Source organism: Cornus florida, unplaced genomic scaffold (assembly GCF_030987335.1).
Source record: "Cornus florida cultivar Cherokee Brave unplaced genomic scaffold, ASM3098733v1 CherokeeBrave_3.0.0_Hap2_Chr08, whole genome shotgun sequence".
Lineage (NCBI taxonomy): Eukaryota > Viridiplantae > Streptophyta > Magnoliopsida > Cornales > Cornaceae > Cornus > Cornus florida.
Window position 1 is genome coordinate 85,231,801 of NW_026775578.1, and position 22,048 is coordinate 85,253,848.

At 35.1% G+C, this 22,048-nt stretch overlaps 1 long non-coding RNA gene across 1 annotated transcript; it reads right to left on the reverse strand.

Moving 5' to 3' along the window:
* Positions 1 to 4,865: 4,865 nt before the first annotated feature.
* LOC132268245 (uncharacterized) lies at positions 4,866 to 7,841 on the reverse strand. Its single transcript, XR_009469263.1, has 3 exons — positions 7,572 to 7,841; positions 6,709 to 6,800; positions 4,866 to 5,095 (listed from the first exon to the last, which is right to left on the reverse strand). It is a non-coding gene; the product is annotated as an uncharacterized LOC132268245 (long non-coding RNA).
* Between the last annotated feature and the right edge of the window lie 14,207 nt (positions 7,842 to 22,048).

Sequence of the window (22,048 nt, forward strand, 5' to 3'; positions counted from 1 at the left end):
CATGTTGTCTTATGTGTGATTATTTGGAGAATTGATCTCTACACTAGATTCTCTATGTTGGTTGCATGTCTATGTGTGATTAATTAAGGATTTAGTGATGGCTAAGCATGGGTTTTCATTGAATGGGTTTGTCAATTAATTTGATGGTTTATACTTATACTTGATGGGTTGTTCTACAATTTAATTCATACTTGTAGGTAGGTAGACAATCTATGCTTGCTTAGATATTCCATGACTTATTATTGCAAATTCCATGATTCTCTAGATTGATGTGTTCTACAATTGTTACTAGTTAGATGGGTCATTCTTAAAATTGATAGGTTGTGCTACACTTAGTTTAGGTAAACAATTCATTTTTAAATTAGATGGTCCATGCTTAATATTGCAATTGGTAGTCGTATTTTGTTCATAATAATGTATTCCCCATTAATGAAAAGTGTAACGAACCGGTCATTTACCTTCCTTTCCTTTTTTCTGAAATTTTACGAATGAATTTTTTTCGTTTAATTTTCCTTTCTGAACTCTGTTTCTTATCGCTTAGTGTCGTCTCGAGTGCTTGGAAATGATTTCTGAGACTCTTTTCCATGGATTGACAACTTCCTTTGAAGACCGAGTCATTTCTGCATTTTCACTTTTCAGACACTATGCCCTATTTCGTCATTTTCCCTATTCTGTCTTATCTCAGTTTGTCAATTTTTGGCACAACCTCACTTTTCGTGCTCAGAGTTAGTTTTTGACTTCACATGCCTTCATCTTCAGGGGTTTCCTCGAAATACGTATCTTTACTTTTGCATGAAAGTACTCTGATTGCTTCCGGTGTCTATAGAGGCATGGATGCACAATTCTTCAGAATCTTTTTAATTTCTTGGGGTGTCTTTCATAAATATCTTTTGAAGATATTTTATTTCAAGGGTATCTAAGAAAATATCTTTGGGAAGATATTTTCATTCTGGAATAGTTTCGCAGTTAACCCTTTTTGTAGGGGCTATTGTGCAATTAACGAAAGTTATTGCAAAATATCTTATCTGGAGACTAGATCCTCGTATGGGATTCATTTTCACATTTTGTTGAGTCATGGACTCTTAGAATTCCGTTTTGGTCATTTTTCTCCAGTTTCGGAGTTTTTGGACCCAATTGTCGCCGAACTTGTTCGGGGCATAACTTTCTGCTCGGGACTCGGTTTTTGACGTTGTTTCTTCCGTTGTTCATATTTTATCATTTTGAATCTTTTTCATTCATAGAGTTTTGCCATTTGAGAGCGTTTGCTCAAAATCCACTTTTCCAAACCCGGCGGGGCCCTTTCGGGGCACTTTTAGGATTTTTCTATAAAAAGAGAACTTAAGGAGAAAAATCATATTTTTCATCATCTTCCCCACCTCTCTTGGCCGGATCTCCTAGCAACCATGGCTGCCATCTTCTCTCTCCTCTTTTGGTTCACTTATTTTGATGAAAAGTCTTCGGCATTAACATTTAATGCTTGTCTTGACGCCGCGTATCTTATGCCCATATTAGAACTCATTTCTGACAATTTCTTGAGTTCGGGTTTGACATCAAGTTGAGATTTTCATGGGGCTTCTTGCGAATTCTTGTTCACGTTGTTGTCCCCGACAAAATCTCTCGGTATCATCGAATTCGAAGCACTTTTATTTTGGTGGGCCTTTGAGATTTCATCTCAAATTGAGGTAAGGGGTGTTATAGTTTATATTCTTGCTATATTACATGCTATGGATGCTTGTACAACTTGTTTACATGCTTGGATGTCAAATCTAGAATTTTTAATTAATTATTTCTTTGTGTAAGATTTAATTTTCCTGGTTGCTCATATCCTTGTTTAAACATGTGGCATGATATTAAATTACCCCTTAACATGATCATTGACATATATTAAATCTAGATCATTTGGACAAGTAACGAAAATTTTATTTAATATTTTCTTGAATAAAATATTAAATCACATGGCCTTAATTAACTTGAAATCGATATGTGTTAGCATATTAAATTAGGCCCTAGCATGCTCTACAACATAGATTAATTTGAGACTAAACGGTGATGTTTTAAAATCTAGAGAATAATTAATTATTTGATTAATTAATTTATTCCGGGTGTACTATTCGCCCCATTGGAATTCCGACTTGGCATTCATGATTTACATACCATGTAGTTTTACATATATTAAATCTAGAATATTTGATTAGGTTTTAGAACTTTTCAATTATTATATTTCTAGTATTAAAGTTTAATACTCAAGGTAGTATCTTGCTTAGAACTTACCTGCATCATGGCTTTAAAATGAGTCTTGACATGTTGTATAACATACTTTAATTTGAGGTCATTTGATGACTTCTAAAATCTAGAGACTTTAATTAAATGAATTAACTAAAATCCATTCAATGGTTCCATGAGCTAGATTAAGTTTCTAACCTTGTATTCATGATTTCCTTGATAAGTTCCTTCACGTGTATTACATTGAGCATTACCGGATAAGTTTTGAAGTTTATATTTCATTATTTCCCTTGTATGGAACTTAGCTCACATGGTCGTAACTTGTACTTCATGAAGCTTCAAGCTTTTTGTCATGTATCTAGACTCTTTATATCATGGTTTCATTAGTGTACTTCATAGACTTGTACATTTGTCTTGGAATGGTTTGATTTCACATGTGTTATTTGGTAAGTAATTAAATCATGTATCTTATACTCATGGTATATTTACTTCAATGGATTCTATGTGCTATGTATCTTGGATTTAATCTATATAGATGAATACTGTGTTTTCTTGACATTTTACATGCCATTATAGTTTTGAACTTAGGGCATGACTTGTGTGTTCCAAAATCTTGGTTGTGCATGAAACGTGGTTAATGCATTTCTTGTATTTTAATACAATCTTGACTTGCACAACTTGTTAATTTTGGGACTTGGGATATCAATCAAGAATTGTCATAGCTAGAACTTGGTTCTAGTACAGGGGAGGGTACCCTTGGGTTGAAAGCCCTAAAGTGATCCCAATAACGGAGGAAGGTACCCTTGGGTTGAAAGCCCTAAAGTGATCCCAAGAACAGGGGAAGGTACCCCTGGATTGATTGCCCTAAAGTGATCCCAAGACTAGGAGAAGGTACCCTTGGGTTGGTAACCCTAAAGTGATCCAAAGAGTATGGTTTAAATCCGGGCGATATCCAAGTTTCCACATTATTTGATTTCACTCTTTAAATTTCAAGTTACTATTCCTTGAAGATTTAAACTTATCGTGTATGTCAAATGCTCCAATCTTGTTTACTTGCATAAATTTTATGCCATGTTCTTGTATAGAAATTATGCCTTGTTTTTTATTTCATGTATAACTCTTTTCGTGTTTCATGGAATGTTCCATCCTTGTCTTATTGCATAGATTTTATGCCTTGCACTTGCATAGATTTTATGCTATGTTCTTGCATAGATATTATGTCATGTTCTTGACTTTATGTATAATCTCTTTTCGTGTTTCATGGAATGTCCCATCCTTATTTAACCGCATAGATCATATGCCTCGTCTTTGATTTCAAGTATACATCACGTCGTGTTAATTGGAATATCCCAATCCTGTTTACTTGCATAGACAATATACCTTATTCATGATTCCATGCGTTATTCTTGTTGTGTTCTTTGGATTGTTCCATTCTTGACTTGTTTCATATATGTATATATATCATGATTCTTGTTGATATTACTCCATGGTAGCTTAGGATAACCCCTGAGTCTAATATTTGACATAGACGTTAGGAGACATGATCCCTTTTGAATTATATCATGTTAGTCCTAAAAATCTCAAAGAAATTGAGTCGATGCATGCTCATCCCCTACGAATAAACTTGTTAGTCTTGTTTATTCACCCCGAAGTTACTGGGTGTTTTGCAGGTAAAGAAACTTTGTTGTGGGATATACAACACTCTTAGACAGATTAAGAGTTTTGAAGTATTTTTTATTATATTGAATATGCACATGTTAGCATATCATGTTTATTTTTGTTTATTTTGACAAAACTTGTATTCTTTGACTCCATATATGTACTGTGTACATAAGTACACCCTTTGTATGTATTTGACATGTATGAGATGAGGCCGGAGGCCAATGACATGTAATTTGTATCCCATGTAATTTTCGACTTCATGAAATTTTATGAAAATATTGAAAAATGCCAAGTTATTATTTTGCCATGGTTGCATCGGGTGTGGGAATTCCATTTTCATTCTTCCGTAGGGTCTCATTAATCTTGTATAAAGTGTGGCCAAGGGCCAAGCAGTCATTTGACTCCGTTTTATAATTTTAGTTTTCAAAATTTCCGTTTCAAGTTCAATTTTCGTATTCTTGGCCGTTGGGGGGTCGGATTTTGACTCGGCCATTTTTGGGAGCTGCATACCATTCCTGCACGCTCAAAATCATCATTTACGTTTGCATGCATGATCGTTTTTCTAACGACCCAGATTTCTCAACCAGGTGCATTAGTGATGAACCGGAAGTTGACCCGATAACGAACACGAAATGCGGAAGCGAAAGAAGCCAAATGGCCTCAAGAGATGTACGTCATCCCTAAGGCCCCAAAATGACTCTCCATGAAGCCATGGAACTCAAATGAGCCAAGCAAATGAAGCAAGAATGCCTAACCCAAAAAGAGATGAACTAAGGGCAAAATGGTCATTTCTCACTGAAAAGGGTGCCACCGTGCACACCATTGGAAGGACAACGAAAAATGAACAAAATTAGACTCAAGAATCGTCTGATTCTGAGTTCGAGCAAAAAAGATATGAAATTCCAACACCCGACGCGAAAGTTATGAAGCAATGACTCAACATTTTCCAATATTTTCATAATAAACTTTGAAAACAAAAGTGCATAGAAAACGAGATACATGTCATTGGCCTCCGGCCTCATCTCATACATGTTAAATACATTGAAAAGAGTGCACTTACATACACTTTACATATACGAATCAACGAATACAAGTTTAAACAAATAGGGCTACAAAGAGGCATCTTATGCTAACACTTGCATAAAATAAAAACATAGAAACTGTAAGCCATCCAAGGAGCAATGGAATCTTCAAATCCTGAGTCCTGTACCTGAAATATGCCCCAGTATCGTAGGGGTGAGTAACATAAAGCTACTCGTAGGAGATGAGCATGCATCGACCTAGCATTTTACAATTTTATCACCTTATAGTGAAACATATTAAAGGGGCTCATGCCACCTAACGTCTATGTCAAGATGAGACCCAGGGAGCATCCTAAGCTACCTAGATCATTTATATCATAATCATATTGTTCATGCAATTCAAACAACATGGAAACATGTTATACAAGGCAACAAGATATAGATTCTCAAAGTCTTCAACTTGAAATCCAAAATACGAAAACAACAAGGGTGGGCCATGCCACCTAACGTCTATGTTCAAAAGGAATCTATAAGGTCATTCCTAAACTACATTTGAACATAAAAACACAAATTATGATATCGATGCAATTTAACCAACAATGGAACTTCCAATACAACGCATGAAGCATGCTTTCACAAAGCTACATCTTAAGCTCAAAATAGGAAATCAAATAAGGACAACAAGTTACAATATCATCTAGTTATCAACTTAAAATGAAATACGAAATCAAACAAAGTGGATACTCGGGCGTCACGCCAAATCAGACCGACAACATAGTTACTTTAGGGTTACTAGCCCATGGTTAACCTCCCTATGTGCGCACTAGACTATATAGAGGGACAATCCCCCGTACTAGAACCAAGTCCTAGCCGTAGCCAAACAACGACATCCCCAAGTTTCCAAAATCAACAAATTGTGCAACAATGTATATATATCAACATGTATATACAAGATATCAACTATTTACCAAGCACAATCCAAATTTTGGAAACTTATACAATACATGCTCAAAATTCACAACTACTATGGCATGTAAGATGTCAAATACAAAGTGTACAATTCCTTACACATAGCAACAATATATTCAATAAGGAAAAACATATTCTCATGAATATAAAAGTAACAACTATGTTATCCAATACTCAAAAGTAATCAAGTGAACATACATCAAATTTAAATCCATGATTTAAATATAGAAACAACTTCCAAAATGCAATTAAATCCATGGAGTAATAAAGTAGAATTTAATTAAACATAAATAGTTAAATTCTCTAAATTCCAAGTTAATCCAAATAACCTCAATTTAATATATTTTGAAAGACATGTCATGGTCATCATATATATAACATTAAATGACAAGTTAAGTGATTAAAACACTTAAAACAAAATTAATCAAGCTAATTAATTAATTTCATCTAGATTTTTAAACAATTCCAAATGCCCTCAATTTAATCTATGTTAGAGAACATGCCAATGCCTATTATAATACCACATTACAACTTGATTTAATGCTTGATACAACCATGTGAATTAAACTTTCACTAAAGATAAATATTAAATAAAAGTTATAATTCTTAATCAAATGATCCAAATTTAATATATGTTAACCAACATATCTAAGCATAATTTCCTAGCATGTTACAATTCAAATCAAAGTTATACATCATCATAAATTTTAAATCTTATACAAAGAAATAAAAATTACTAACTTTCTAGATTTAATACAAGGCAAACATATATGTTGTATAATCATGGCAAACACACAATACAATACACAAATAATCCTAAAACATTCCCTACCTCAATTGGAATGAAAATCCCAATTACCACCGAAATGAAATCGCCCCAAATTTTCGGTCCGCAAAACAGATCTTTCAACTTGCTACATTCAACTTGTAAAATTCAAAAAAAAATCAATTCTAACCCAAATTGAATGAATCCAAAGCCCAATGAAAGCTTAAACACTTTAATTTGATAATATCAATTTAGTTTAACAAAATATTTTCCCAATTGAAACAGTTTTGAACCACAACTTTGAAACAAATTCTGCCCAGAAAACACATTTTCAGCCTGAAGGTTCCAACTTTGAAAATTCATGAAAAATTCATTTGACAGTCAAATTAGGCAACCCTAATTTATTTTAGAAGTAAACCTATGAGAGTGTAAAACTGAAAATTTAAGCCATGATCCAATGTCAAAAGGTTAGTGAAATAAATCATCTAAAAATATGTTTTCCAGCTGCAATAAAAACATGGACAGCAGATAGTTTCGGATTTTTAAAAAAATTTAGAAATTCTCTAAAATCATGAAAAAATTTTGAGTAGTGTAAAACCCATGGGGGAAGTTCTAGTAAAAAGTTCAAGGCAATTGAAGCACCATAGCTCTATCTAAAAATTCATTTCCGGACCGAAAAGGAAAAGCTTCAAATTTCCAGCAACTAGCTTACAACTTCAAAATTTCATAACTAATTCATTTTAAATCTAAATTACATGAAACCAAAACTAAATGAAAGCTAAATGAGTAGATTTTCATATTCTATATTTAATTTGACAAGATTAATTTCAAGTTAAAACAGTTTAAGGGCAAAATATAAGTCCTTCTCTTCCATGCATGTAAAACACTCAATAATGACATAAAAATACTTCAAAATAATAGATCAATACCTCACTAGAGAATTGAATCTCTAGACACCAAAGCAAAACTAGGAGTTAGGCTAGATCCTTCAAGGGTTTTGAAGAGGAGGAAGAGGGGAACAAAAAGTATTCCAAGTTCAAAGTTCTAAGGTGAGTGAAAGGGCACCAAAAATGAAGTCAAAGCTACTAGTCAAGCTTTTCTCCAATGGTGGCTTCCTTAGGGTTCTTGAGAGGAAAGTGATGAATGAATTAAAATGTGTAAACCCTAAGCTAAATTGGTGGGCTTCTCCACTCACTAGGTGCTCTTGCACTACCTCTCACACACACACTAATGCAAGACTAAAGGTGAGTCCTACACTTGTCATGAATCCAACTAAGCTTCCAAGATTAAATATTAACCCTACACTTGTCAACCATCCATGCCAACAAGTGCACCAATCCTAGGACAATAAGTGGGTGAATCTCCAACCTCCATGTGTCATGAGATTAAGCCTCCAAGTGGTTCCACCACAAAATCAACAAGTGGCACCATAGGAATGTGACACTTGTCACATTTTTCAAAAATTGCAAAAATGTCCTTTTTGAAAATATCTTCCAATTTAATTTGCAAAATGGTCCTAGGACGAAAAAATAATTACTTTACTTAATTACCCAAAAACCCCTCAAGTTATGGATAATTGCAAAAAGTCTTATTTTCATGGCTTTTACAAAGAAAGTAAGCATTTAATATGCATTTCTACAAAAGTAAAAATGTAGACGTCATGGAATTTAAATTTCATGAATGTATGCAAAACCGGAATCAAATCCGAACACAAAAAATGAGGTTATGCAAGTAAAAGTGAAAAACGAGAACAGGACGAAATAAGAAAAAGACGAAAAATGAATAGTGTCAAAAAACAAAAAAAATGTGGAAATGACTCGGTCCTCAAAGGAAGTTGTCAATCCAAAGGAAAGAGTCTCAGAAACCATTTCCGAGCACTCGAGACGACACTAAGAGGCGAGAAATCGAACCCTAAAAGGAAAAATAATGAAAAAAAAAAATTATCCGCAAAATTTAAAGAAAAAGAGAAAAGGAAAAAAATGACCGGGTCATTACAGTTTTCATGAATAACTCCTTCCTTGGTGAAACGAGCTTCCTATGGACTCATTTCACACTTTTTTTTGAAAAATCTTGTTCAAGGGCATTTTAGGGATTTCCTTTGGGGAATAAATTCCATTCTTGACTCCATCAAGCAGAAAATGTGATTTTAGGGGAAGTTTCTTAACTATATTTTTTTGAAAAATGTCATCTTGACCTCGAAAATCGTGTTCCAAACTCATTTTTATGCTAAAACGCTATTTCTGCTGCATTTTTAGCATTCTGTTCAAGTTGAACCGGTTCAAGATTAGTTGAACCGGTTTAAGGTGTCATTTTGGTTCAGCTTGGGTGTACTTCCAATGTTGAACCGGTTCAAGAATGCTGAACCGGTTCAAGTCTTCCAGAGTTTTTAGTTTTGGACTTCGAACTTCAAACTGATGTAACTTCTTCGTTTTAACTCCGAATTGGTCCATTCTTGAGTCTAAACTGACCACGTCGAAGTCATATTTCCAATGGTACCATTTTTAGTTTCAGATTACTTTCCTAGCTCAAGATATCCTCATTTTAGTGATAGGGTGTCAGTTTTAGTTCGAACCGGGATAGGGTTCATCTGGGATTTCTCTTCCTTTGGCCTTGGGACTTCATGTGAAGTTACCAAAGGATGGTTTTAGATGTTTTTAATCTAATTTGACTTGTTGAAAATTAAATTCCTTCCTCCTTGGGTAAAATGACCATTTTTACCCTTGGTCCTTCTTTCGGTAGGGTTTTGACACCCTTATCTCTGTTTTGCTTCCGTTGAGCCTCGAAACTCCTCGAAGGGCCATTCTTGTGTCTTAGGGATGACGTACATCTCTAAGGACTTGTCTTTATTTTGCTTCCGCGTCAGGTCTTATTAAGTTCCATGACCTCATGGAAGGTCATCTTAGGGTCTTAGAGGTGTTTTGTGCCTTGGGAGACCGTTGTCTCATTTCTTGCTTCCGCATTTGGATCCGTTAACGGGTCAATCTTCGGTTCATCACTGACCCACCGGGTTGAATAAAAACCTGGGTCGTTACAAGTGGTATCAGAGCGTTCAGGTTCGAATACCTTGGACGACGGGTTTTGGGTGCATATCATGTTTGTGTTGCCATACTCCACGTGTTTAAATGCTTCTTGGAAACATATTTTGTTTGATAACATGTCTTGTTTGATAACATGTTTGATTTGATAACATGCCTATTTGCTTATGTGGCAACTTGTTTACTACTTGTGTGAGTAGATAGTTATGCTATATTGCATGCTACTTGCTTACTTTATGTCAGGTTTTGGCATTGTCTCTTAGGATCTGTCGTATCCCTTGGATGCATTCTTGTTTCACGAAGTTCTTCCTTGGATAGGAGAAATTCATTCTCTAAGGACCCATGTCGGGAACCTATTTGTCTGTCTTCTTAGTTGGGTGTTTAGAGACCTTAGTCTGACGGTTGATACGAGTAAGGCTCATGTGAGCATAGAGGACTGCAATTTATTTCCTTTTCCTTGTCTGGTGGAGTGAGACGTGGGCCAAGGAGGCACTGTTTCATTTCCTTTTCCTTCGTGGATTCTAGATCTAGGACCTTAAGTGTAGCGGTTCCAATGACATTGTTATTAGAGTTTTGGGATTAGCTACCCTAACTCTTGCAAATGCTTGGTTCCCGTGGTACTTTTGGTAATAATCATTCCGACATTGATGTCATCCGTATCGATAGGTTTTCTGAGTTAACCTGGTTGGGGCATGTTATGAACTAATGCCTTATACTGTCATGCTACCTTACTAACGAGTAAGTGTGGGCGGGTTCTGGTCACTGTTCGTACTGTCTTATCACTCTCTTCTTTTATCATGTTTCAACATTTCATTGTCTTAGAATTCTCTCGGTAGTTGACGTTGAGTTAACGTGCCGATCCATATGAGGTGTTGTCTCAGTTCATAGTTTCGTGTTCCTTCAGTTGATCTTGAGACTTCTGTACTTGTTCTTTAGTGCTTTATGAGTTGTCCTTCGTTTGACCTTTTATTCGGTTCTTATTCTGTTCTTCCAGTGTGTTCTGAATTTTGGGGACGAAATTCCTTTAAGGAGGGTAGGTTGTAATGACCCGGTCATTTACCTCCCTTTCCTTTTTCCTGAAATTTTACGAATGAATTTTTTTCGTTTAATTTTCCGTTCTGAACTCTATTTCTTATCGCTTAGTGTCATCTCGAGTGCTTGGAAATGATTTCTGAGACTCTTTTCCGTGGATTGACAACTTCCTTTGAGAACCGAGTCATTTCTGCATTTTCACTTTTCGGACACTATGCGTTATTTCGTCCTTTTCCCAATTCTGTCTTATCTCCGTTTGTTAATTTTTGGCACAACCTCACTTTTCGTGCTCGGAGTTAGTTTTTGACTTCACATGCCTTCATCTTCAGTGGTTTCTTCGAAATACATTTCTTTTGCAAGAAAGTACTCATGTTGCTCCCGATGTCCACAGGGGCATGGATGCACAATTCTTCAGAATCTTTTTCATTTCTTGGGGTGTTTTTCATAAATATCTTTTGAAGATATTTTATTTCAAGGGTATCTAAGAAAATATCTTTTGGAAGATATTTTCATTCTGGGGCAGTTTCGCAGTTAAACCTTTTTGTAGGGGCTATTGTGCAATTAACGAAAGTTATTGCAAAATATCTCATCTGGAGCCTGGATCCTCATACGGGATTAATTTTCACATTTCGTCAAGTCATGGACTCTTAGAATTCCGTTCTGGTCATTTTTTTTCCAGTTTCAGAGTTTCTGGATCCGGTTACCGTCGAACTTGTTTGGGGCATAACTTTCTGATCGAGACTCCGTTTTTGACACCGTTTCTTCCGTTGTTCATATTTTATCATTTTGAATCTTTTTTATTCATGAAGTTTTGCCATTTGAGCGCGTTTGCTCAAAATCCTCTTTTCCAGACCCGGCAAGGCCCTTTCGGGGCACTTTTAGGGTTTTTCTATAAAAAAGGGACTTAAGGAGAAAATTCATATTTTTCATCATCTTCCCCACCTCTCTTGGCCGGATCTCCTAGCAACCATGGCTGCCATCTTCTCTCTCCTCTTTTGGTTCACTTTTCTTTGATGAAAAGTCTTCGGCCTTAACATTTAATACTTGTCTTGATGCCACGCATCTTATGCCCTTATTAGAACTCATTTCTGATGATTTCTTGAGTTCGGGTTTGAGGTCAAGTTGAGATTTTCATGGGACTTCTTGCGGATTCTTGTTCACGGTGTTGTCCCCGACAAAACCTCTCGGTATCGTCGAATTCGAAGCACTTTTATTTTGGTGGGCCTTTGAGATTTCATCTCAAATTGAGGTAGGGGGTGTTATAGTTTATATTCTTACTATATTACATGTTATGGATGCTTGTACTACTTGTTTACAGGCTTGAATGTCAAATCTAGAATTTTTAATTAATTATTTCTTTGTGTAAGATTTAATTTTCCCGGTTATTCATATCCTTGTTTAAACATGTGGCATGATATTAAATTACCCCTTGACATGATCATTGACATATATTAAATCTAGATCATTTGGACAAGTAACGAAAATTTTATTTAATATTTATCTTAAATAAAATATTAAATCACATGGCCTTAATTAACTTGAAATCGTTATGTGTTAACATATTAAATTAGGCCCTAGCATGCTCTTCAACATAGATTAATTTGAGAGGTAACAGTGATGTTTTAAAATCTAGAGAATAATTAATTATTTGATTAATTAATTTATTCCGGGTGTACTATTCGCCCCATTGGAATTCCGACTTGACATTCATGATTTACATGCCATGTAGTTTCACATTTATTAAATCTAGAATATTTGATTAGGTTTTAGAACTTTTCAATTATTATATTTCTAGTATTAAAGTTTAATACTCAAGGTAGTATCTTGCTTAGAACATACCTGTATCATGGTTTTAAAAATAGTCTTGACATGTTGTATAACATACTTTAATTTGAGGTCATTTGGATGACTTTTAAAATTTAGAGACTTTAATTAAATGAATTAACTAAAATCCATTCAATGGTTCCATGAGCTACATTAAGTTTCTAACCTTGTATTCATGATTTTCTTGATAAGTTCCTTCACGTATATTACATTGAGCATAACTGGATAAGTTTTGAAGTTTATATTTCATTATTTCCCTTGTATAGAACTTAGCTCACATGGTCGTAACTTGTACTTCATGAAGCTTCTAGCTTTTTGTCATGCATCTAGACCCTTTGTATCATGGTTTCATTAGTGTACTTCATAGACTTGTACATTTGTCTTGGAATGGTTTGATTTCACATTTGTTATTTTGTAAGTAATTAAATCCTGTATCTTATACTCGTGGTATATTTACTTCAATGGATTCTATATGCTATGTATCTTAGATTTAATCTATATAGATGAATACTGTGTTTTCTTGACATTTCACATGCCATTGTAGTTGTGAATTTAGGGCATGACTTGTGTGTTCCAAAATCTTGGTTGTGCATGAAACGTGGTTAATGCATTTCTTGTATTTTAATACAATCTTGACCTGCACAACTTGTTAATTTTGGGACTTGGGATATCAATCAAGAATTGTCATGGCTAGAACTTGGTTCTAGTATAGGGGAAGGTACCCTTGGGTTGAAAGCCCTAAAGTGATCCCAATAACGGGGGAAGGTACCCTTAGGTTGAAAGCCCTAAAGTGATCCCAAGAACAGGGGAAGGTACCCCTGGGTTGATTGCCCTAAAGTGATCCCAAGACTAGGAGAAGGTACCCTTGGGTTGGTAACCCTAAAGTGATCCCAAGAGTACGGTTTTAATCCGAGTGATATCCAAGTTTCCACATTGTTTGATTTCACTCTTTAAATTTCAAGTTGCTATTCCTTGAAGATTTAAACTTGTCGTGTATGTCAAATGCTCCAATCTTGTTTACTTGCATAGATTTTATGCCATGTTCTTGCATAGATATTATGCCTTGTTTTTTATTTCATGTATAACTCTTTTCGTGTTTCATGGAATTTTCCATCCTTGTCTTATTGCATAGATTTTATGCCTTGCACTTGCATAGATTTTATGCCATGTTCTTGCATAGATATTATGTCATGTTCTTGACTTTATGTATAATCTCTTTTTGTGTTTCATGGAATGTCTCATCCTTATTTAACTGCATAGATCATATGCCTCGTCTTTGATTTCAAGAATACTTCACGTCGTGTTAATTGGAATATCCCAATCTTGTTTATGCCTTGTTCTTGATTCCATGCGTTATTCTTGTCGTGTTCTTTGGATTGTTTTAGTCTTGACTTGTTTCATATATATATATATATATATATATATATATATATATATATATATCATGATTCTTGTTAATATTGCTCCATGGTAGCTTAGGATGATCCCTGAGTCTAATCTTTGACATAGACGTTAGGAGACATGATCCCTTTTGAACTATATCATGTTAGTCCTAAAAATCTCAAAGAAATCGAGTCGATGCATGCTCATCCCCTACGAATAAACTTGTTAGTCTTGTTTATTCACCCCGAAGTTACTGGGTGTTTGGCAGGTAAAGACACTTTGTTGTGGGATATACAACACTCTTAGATAGACTAAGAGTTTTGAAGTATTTTTGATGATATTTAATATGCACATGTTAGCATATCATGTTTATTTTTATTTATTTTGACAAAACTTGTATTCTTTGACTCCATATATGTAATGTGTACATAAGTACACCCTTTGTATTATATTTGACATGTATGAGATGAGACCGGAGGCCAATGACATGTAATTTGTATCCCATGTAATTTTCGACTTCATGAAATTTTATGAAAATTTTGAAAAATGCCAAGGTATTGTTTTGCCATGGTTGCATCGGGTGTGGGAATTCCGTTTTCATTCTTCTGTAGGGTCTCATTAATCTTGTATGAAGTGTGGCCAAGGGCCAAGCGGTCATTTGACTCCGTTTTATAATTTAGGTTTTCAAAATTTCCATTTCAAGTTCAATTTTTGCCTTTTTGGCCGTTGGGGGGTCGGATTTTGACTCGGCCATTTTTGGTAGCTGCGCACCATTTCCGTGCCCTCAAAATCATCATTTACGTTTGCGTGCATGATCATTTTCATGAAAAACTCCTTCCTTGGTGAAACGAGCTTCCTATGGACTCATTTCACACTTTTTTTTGAAAAATCTTTTTCAAGGGCATTTTAGGGATTTCCTTTGGGGAATAAATTCCATTCTTGACTTTGTCAAGCAGAAAATGTGATTTTAAGGGGAGTTTCTTCACGACATTTTTTTTTTAAAATGTCATCTTGACCTCGAAAATCGTGCTCCAAAGTCATTTTTCAGCTAAAACACTATTTCTGCTGCATTTTTAGCATTCTGTTCAAGTTGAACCGGTTCAAGAATAGTTGAACCGGTTCAAGAAGTCATTTTGGTTCAGCTTAGGTGTACTGCCAATGTTGAACCGGTTCAAGAATGCTGAACCGGTCAAGTCTTCCAGAGTTTTCAGTTTTGGACTTCGAACTTCAAACTGATGTAACTTCTTCGTTTTAACCCCGAATTGGTCCGTTCTTGAGACGGACCGCGTCGAAGTCAGCTTTCCAATGGTACCAATTTTCGTTTTAGATTCATTTCCTAGCTCAAGATATCCTCATTTTAGTGAAAGGGTGTCGGTTTTAGTTCGAATCGGGATAGGTTTCATCTGGGATTTCTCTTCCTTTGGCCTTGGGACTTCATGTGAAGTTACCAAAGGATGGTTTTAGATGTTTTTAATCTAATTTGACTTGTTGAAAGTTAAATTCCTTCCTCCTTGGGTAAAATGACCATTTTTACCCTTAGTCCTTCTTTCGGTAGGGTTTTGACACCCTTTTCTCTGTTTTGCTTCCGTTGAGCCTCGAAACTCCTCGAAGGGCCATTCTTGTGTCTTAGGGATGACATACATCTCTAAGGACTTGTCTTTGTTTTGCTTCCGCGTCAGGTCTTATTGAGTTCCATGACCTCATGGAAGGTCATCTTAGGGTCTTAGAGGTGTTTTGTGCCTTGGGAGACCGTTGTCTGATTTCTTGCTTCCGCATCTGGATCCGTTAATGGGTCAATCTTCGGTTTATCACTGACCCACCAGGTTGAATAAAAACCCAGGTCATTACAAAAAGCAAGTAGTTAATTACACGAGCTTAGAGGTGATTCCAACACCCTAAGTCCTCTCTTCATATCTCTTAAATCCCTATCTCTAATTAGTTTTATTTCACTTTTATTTTAATTAATTGTTTTCTAGTTTAATCAACCAATCTCTCTCTTTGCAATCTTGCGATACGCTAGAGTTGAAGTTAAATTCCAACACGTATAATCTCTTGGGACGATCCCTTCTCACTCATACTACATAGTATAGGTGTTAAGCGGTTTATAAATTTAAAGTATGATGCCCACTTGACACTAATTTCCAAACTCAAAATGTTATGCATTATTTTGTGCACACGCTCGGGGTCGCATCATAATTTTGGTGCCGTTGCCGTGGATTAACGGTTTGGTTGGAATTAAACTAGACAATATTGTTCATTTGATTGCTTCTATTTTTATTTTTTATTTTTTTCATTGTATATTTTTTTCTCTTGTTCTCATTATTATTTGTTCAATTAGGTACTTGACTACAAGGAAGGCAATCATTGGATCTTAAAGCAATCATTGGAACTTAAAGCTTAAATTAAAATTTGAAGTTACTTAAGGACCGTTGTGAGCAATTCTTGGAACTCTTGTATTTTAATTGTTTCACTTCTTTGAATGCTTGTAATAGCCCTTGTTGAGGCTCATTTTATTGCTTAAATTTTTGTCCAAGCATCGGCCCGTGTGGAGGCCATTATTTGTTGCATTTGGATTTTGAATTTTGGATGGAACCGTTGTTTGATCCAAGTTTGGGGGAAAATTACTTCCCCTCACCTTATGCTCCTCCATCATATTTTAATCCTTATGAGATTGAGTCCAATCCATTTCATGCATCATCTTATTATGGACTTGATCACTCATTTAATCCTTCTTATGACTATTACCCTCCCCCACCATTTTATGATGAACCAACTCTACCACCTTCTAAGTACTCACCCCAATTTGAAGAAAAAGTATTAGCTTTACTTAATATGCATATTTCACAAACTCCACTTATTAATTCTCATTCTCAAACTTTAGCCAATCTTGAAGCTCAAGTTGAGCAAATTGCAAATACTCTTTCTCGTCAAAAAGAGGAGGAAGAGGCAAATGAAAAAAATGGCAAGAACTTCAATGTATATAGATGAGGATGATGAGAGTGAAGAGGATGAAACAAGTGAGCTAATGCCTAGCACTCTATCTTGTATAAAGGAGGAAGTGGCAAGTGAGTTAGTAGCTAATCCAATAGAGCATAACATGATTAACGAGGACTTTCCTTATTTTGATTATGATTTTATCTCGGACATTGCTACTCTAGAGAGTGAGGAGATATTGACCACTATAGAGGTAGGAGAGGATGAGGAGGAACTTGTTGAAGAGGGCCTTCCTTCTATTCTCTCTAATGACCCTCTTGAGACTTGTCTTTTCAAAATGTATAAAAATTGTGGTTTTGACCTTGAAAGCTCCAAAAATGAAGTGAACTCTCTAATAGACTCCTTAGCTAACTTGGAGGGTGAGGAGATAGTAATTTTTAAGGGAGAGAAAAAAGATGAAGAGAAGGAGTTCCTTGATATTCCAAATGAGTCTTTGAAAGACATTGACTTGCCAATTCACAAAGAAAGTGATTCTTTGAATACACTTCAAGAGCACAAAATTGAGACAAGGCTAACCATGATTGATTTTGTTTTCAAGATCGTGGATGAAAGGAATAATGTCATCTTTTCATTTCTTTTCAAGTCATTCTTTTGGAGGATGATTTTATTGTTGTAAGTGGGACATTAAATGAGAAAAGTGAAAAGAGGATCAATAAAGATATTTCATATCTGGTTTTTGATTCGTTTGATTAGTGAGTTGGCCCAACGTCTTGCTAGAGACGTTAAACACTAGCATTCGTAGAGTTTTCAACTCTATTCCTCTCCCATTTCTTTTTATTATTTATTTTTATTTTTCATTTTTGTGAACATTCTTCTATCCATTTTTCAATCTCTATTTTTGTTATCATCATTGGGGCTTAGCATAGGGTTTTCTGCACTTTCATGTTAAAAATTGAGCATTTTGCATAAGTTCAATCGATCTCAAATGAGAGTTCGATCAATCAAACTTCATACCTGCATCAAACCTGCATCCAAATCACTCTCTGTCTCATCGATCCAAGAAAATCTTCAGATCTCAGTTCTCAGTTAGATCGATCAGAAGACCTTCGATCGATCCAAACATCAAGTTCGATCAATCTGTAGTTTCAACACTTAGAAAAATTTTAAGCCTACATCAACCTGCATATTTTAGCTCTCTGTCAGATCGATCGAAAACATTCCTAGATCGATCTAAAGTTCTTCGATCGATCCAACTTCATTATTGGACCGATCGAGATTCCATACTTAGAAAAAATTTCAAAGCACTACAAATTTCATACTCTCTATCCCATCGTGCGAGCATAGATTGATCATAGCTTTGCCCCTTTCACTTTTTGACTTTTTCCTTTTTCTATTTTTATTTTATTTTATTTTTCATTTTGTTTTTCCAAAAAAAAAAAATTATTATTCGTTGCATTCTTTATTTTCTTGCATTTTCATTTCTTACATGTTTATTTGTTTTATTTTTGTGTGTGTGTACACACTTGTTATGTCATAAAGAAAAAATGAAAAATAAAAAGTAAGAAAATTTTGTATATACTTGCATTGTACATATTATTTTTCATTTCTTGCATTGTACAAATTCTTCCATTGCATTTTACCTTCTTTATTTTTCTTTTTATATTTTGTTTATGCATTTGATCTTTGATTTTCTTGCATTTTGTATATACTTGCTTTCATAAAATGAAAAATACAAAAATTTGTTTCACCATTGTGCCCTTATGTGTAGTCATGCATACTTTCATGCTTTAGCTAGGGCTTGATCTCATATCTCTCTTTCATATTGTACTATATTGTCTTAGAATGCACGATTTGATTATTTTTATCCCATTTGATATTTGTTATGAGTTTGCTAGTGTGGTTATTCAAATAGGTTGTTGATTCCAAGTTTGGGGGAGACGTCTTTCGAATTAGATCGCTACCGGGCTTCATGTCTACATCACCACGGTATACTCTTTCCATCTTTTCCATTGTTCTCATTGCACATTGAGGACAATATGCGGTTTAAGTTTGGGGTAAGGTGTCTTTGTTGCATTCAACTTAAGTTTGAGACTTAAATGCATGATTGAGATTTGAGATTGATGTTAGCGATGATTTTGATCTAATGAGGACTATATTGCTTAAAATTTAAAAATTGCTTGACTTGAGAGTCCAATACTCCTTGTATGCCTCGTGGATGCCATTTATGAGTAAATTTTTTGAAAGATTGATATCTTGCTTGTATTTGTGGTCCACATCATTTTGATTTTGTGATTGTTTTGAAATTCATTTTAGGATTCTACACTAGCACGGGCGCACACTAGCATTCATTTATGGGGTACATGCTTTGTTGATTATTGAATTGGTTATATCACAATTGAGCTAGTAGTGCATTGAAAGCTTTCATTCTTGATAAAGGTGGATAACAAACCATTTTCATTGAGTAGCTGGGATTCTAGCCTCATCAAGCACTGAATTTCTCACGCCAAAAGGTGGAGGGCCCAAACTCTAGGTTAATAATTGAACTTGCTTCTAAAAAATAATAATAATAAAAATAAAAAAATAAAAAAATAAAAAAAAAGAGAGCAAAAGCAAAAGTAATAAAAAGTGAGAACTTCTCCCAAATGGTGAGAAGTGGGAATGATTAGATGGAGGTTGTTTTGATTTGTAGCCTAGTTGATTTGAGCTTGTAAGTCCGTAGGGGTGTTTGAACGCCTAATACCCTAAAGCCGTCCGGTTTGGGAGTCATTGACCTAACGCTCGATCTCATGAATCACTAGAAAGCTTAATGGATCAACACATTGCACCATACTTCCATCTTTGATCTTCAATCAAAAAAAAAAAAAGATGAGTGAAAAGAATAAGCACACCTAGATCAATAAACCTTTAATAAAAGGTTCACTATTTGTCTTGATGATCGATACTAAATTTGTGTGCTAGTTTGAGGGTAAGGATGTGATCATTTCTTTAGTTGGCTAAAATAGCAACATATTTGATGCCGTTCCACTCAAAAAGGATTTTAGAGTTGTTTTGATTTTCATGATCATTTTCTTGATACGTGGAGGACCATACTTGCTTGTTTGATGTTGAGATTTTGGGAGATTGCTTGGAAATGGTTAAAAAATTTCATACTTGAGGTAGTTTTCTCCCAATACTTGTTCGCAATATTGGTGTCTCTTTTGTGAGATGAACTTAATGTTTGTGGGTATCATTTCTGGAAACCCTCACGAGACTTCACTTGTCCACTAGGGGTAACCTAGGGGTTTAAAAGGCTTGTTACATATGCTAAATACAATCGTGTTCCCTACGAAAGTGGCGTTATCCGTTTATTACTTTCTAGTTCATAGTTGTATAGTTATTCATTTCATTCCTTTACTTTCTAGTTCATTGCTAGGGACTAGCAATATTTAAGTTTGGGGGTGTGATGAGCGCTGAAAAATGCGCTTTTAAACCCCTTAAGCTTGAATGTTCTAGGACCATTATCTATCTTATTTTCCCGTTTTAGTACTTATTTGTGTTTTTGTCTATTTCAGGTCAATAATGTTAAAATGGGCTAAAAATGGTTTCTTAAGGCCTTTTTGGAGTCAAACTAAGTCTTGGTGAGGATCCAGAGCAAAAGGAGGCTGATTTGGAGCAAAAAGAGGCTGATCTTAAAAAGCTGCCAAGTGAGATCGATCATGAGATCGATCGCAGAAAGTGAGATCGATCAAAGTTGGATCGATCGAAAATCAAAGTTGGATTTATCGAACTTTTCTCTGATCGATCAAACTTTTGTTGGCAGCGAGTTGTCTTATTCCCGTGCGCGCCCAAAAGTCCACCTACTACATAGTACGAATTAGATATTTTTGGAGCTATATTCCTGACTTAGTGACTAAGAAAAGGACCTTCTATATAAAGGGAAGTGACCCATTTTGTAAAGAAGCTTTTATCATTTTATTTTTTACATTGTAATTTATATTTCTCTCTCTGGCAAAGTTAGAGATTAGGATTAGAAGAAAAGAGGGAAGTGAAGGCACATCTCAAGATCCATCTCTAGACCACTCTCTCTCTCCATCTCTAGAGCTTCAAAGAAGAAGAAGAGGAAAAGGAAGAAGAAGATGGTGCCATATTTGGAGCTTGATTCCATGACCGCATCCACCTCCTCCATGATTGGCTAGATCTATACTTAGGGCTTGGATTAGTCATAAGTCTTGTGTAATCTAAACCCTTGTATTTCTATTTTTGGGGATTTATATATCTATTGTTGTGATTAGTACTCTAGCCTTGTGATTGTTGATTTAATTCTTCCTTATGATTCTCTATTTTAATTACATGTTGTCTTATGTGTGATTATTTGGAGAATTGATCTCTACACTAGATTCTCTTTGTTGGTTGCATGTCTATGTGTGATTAATTAAGGATTTAGTGATGGCTAAGCATGGGTTTTCATTGAATGGGATTGTCAATTAATTTGATGGTTTATACTTATACTTGATGGGTTGTTCTACAATTTAATTCATGCTTGTAGGTAGGTAGACAATCTATGCTTGCTTAGATATTCCATGACTTATTATTGCAAATTCCATAATTCTCTAGATTGATGTATGCTACAATTGTTACTAGTTAGATGGGTCATGCTTAAAATTGATGGGTTGTGCTACACTTAGTTTAGGTAAACAATTCATTCTTAAATTAGATGGTCCATGCTTAATATTGCAATTGGTATTCGCATTTTGTTCACAACAATGTATTCCCCATTAATGAAAAGCAAGTGGTTAATTACACGAGCTTAGTGGTGATTCCAACACCCTAAGTCCTCTCTTCATATCTCTTAAATCCCTATCTCTAATTAGTTTTATTTCACTTTCATTTTAATTATTTTCTAGTTTAATCAACCAATCTCTCTCTTTGCAATCTTGTGATACGCTAGAGTTGAAGTTAAATTCCAACACGTATAATCTCTTGGGACAATCCCTTCTCACTCATACTATATAGTATAGGTGTTAAGCGGTTTATAAATTTAAAGTATGATGCCCACTTGACACTAATTTCTAAACTCAAAGTGTTGTGAATTATTTTGTGCACACGCTCGGGTCGCATCACTAACCTCTTTTCCAAATTGGTTCAATCCTCTATTTATAGGTAACTCTTGTTACTTCAAATTATTCAGACCACATACACAAAGACACCCCTTTGATTGC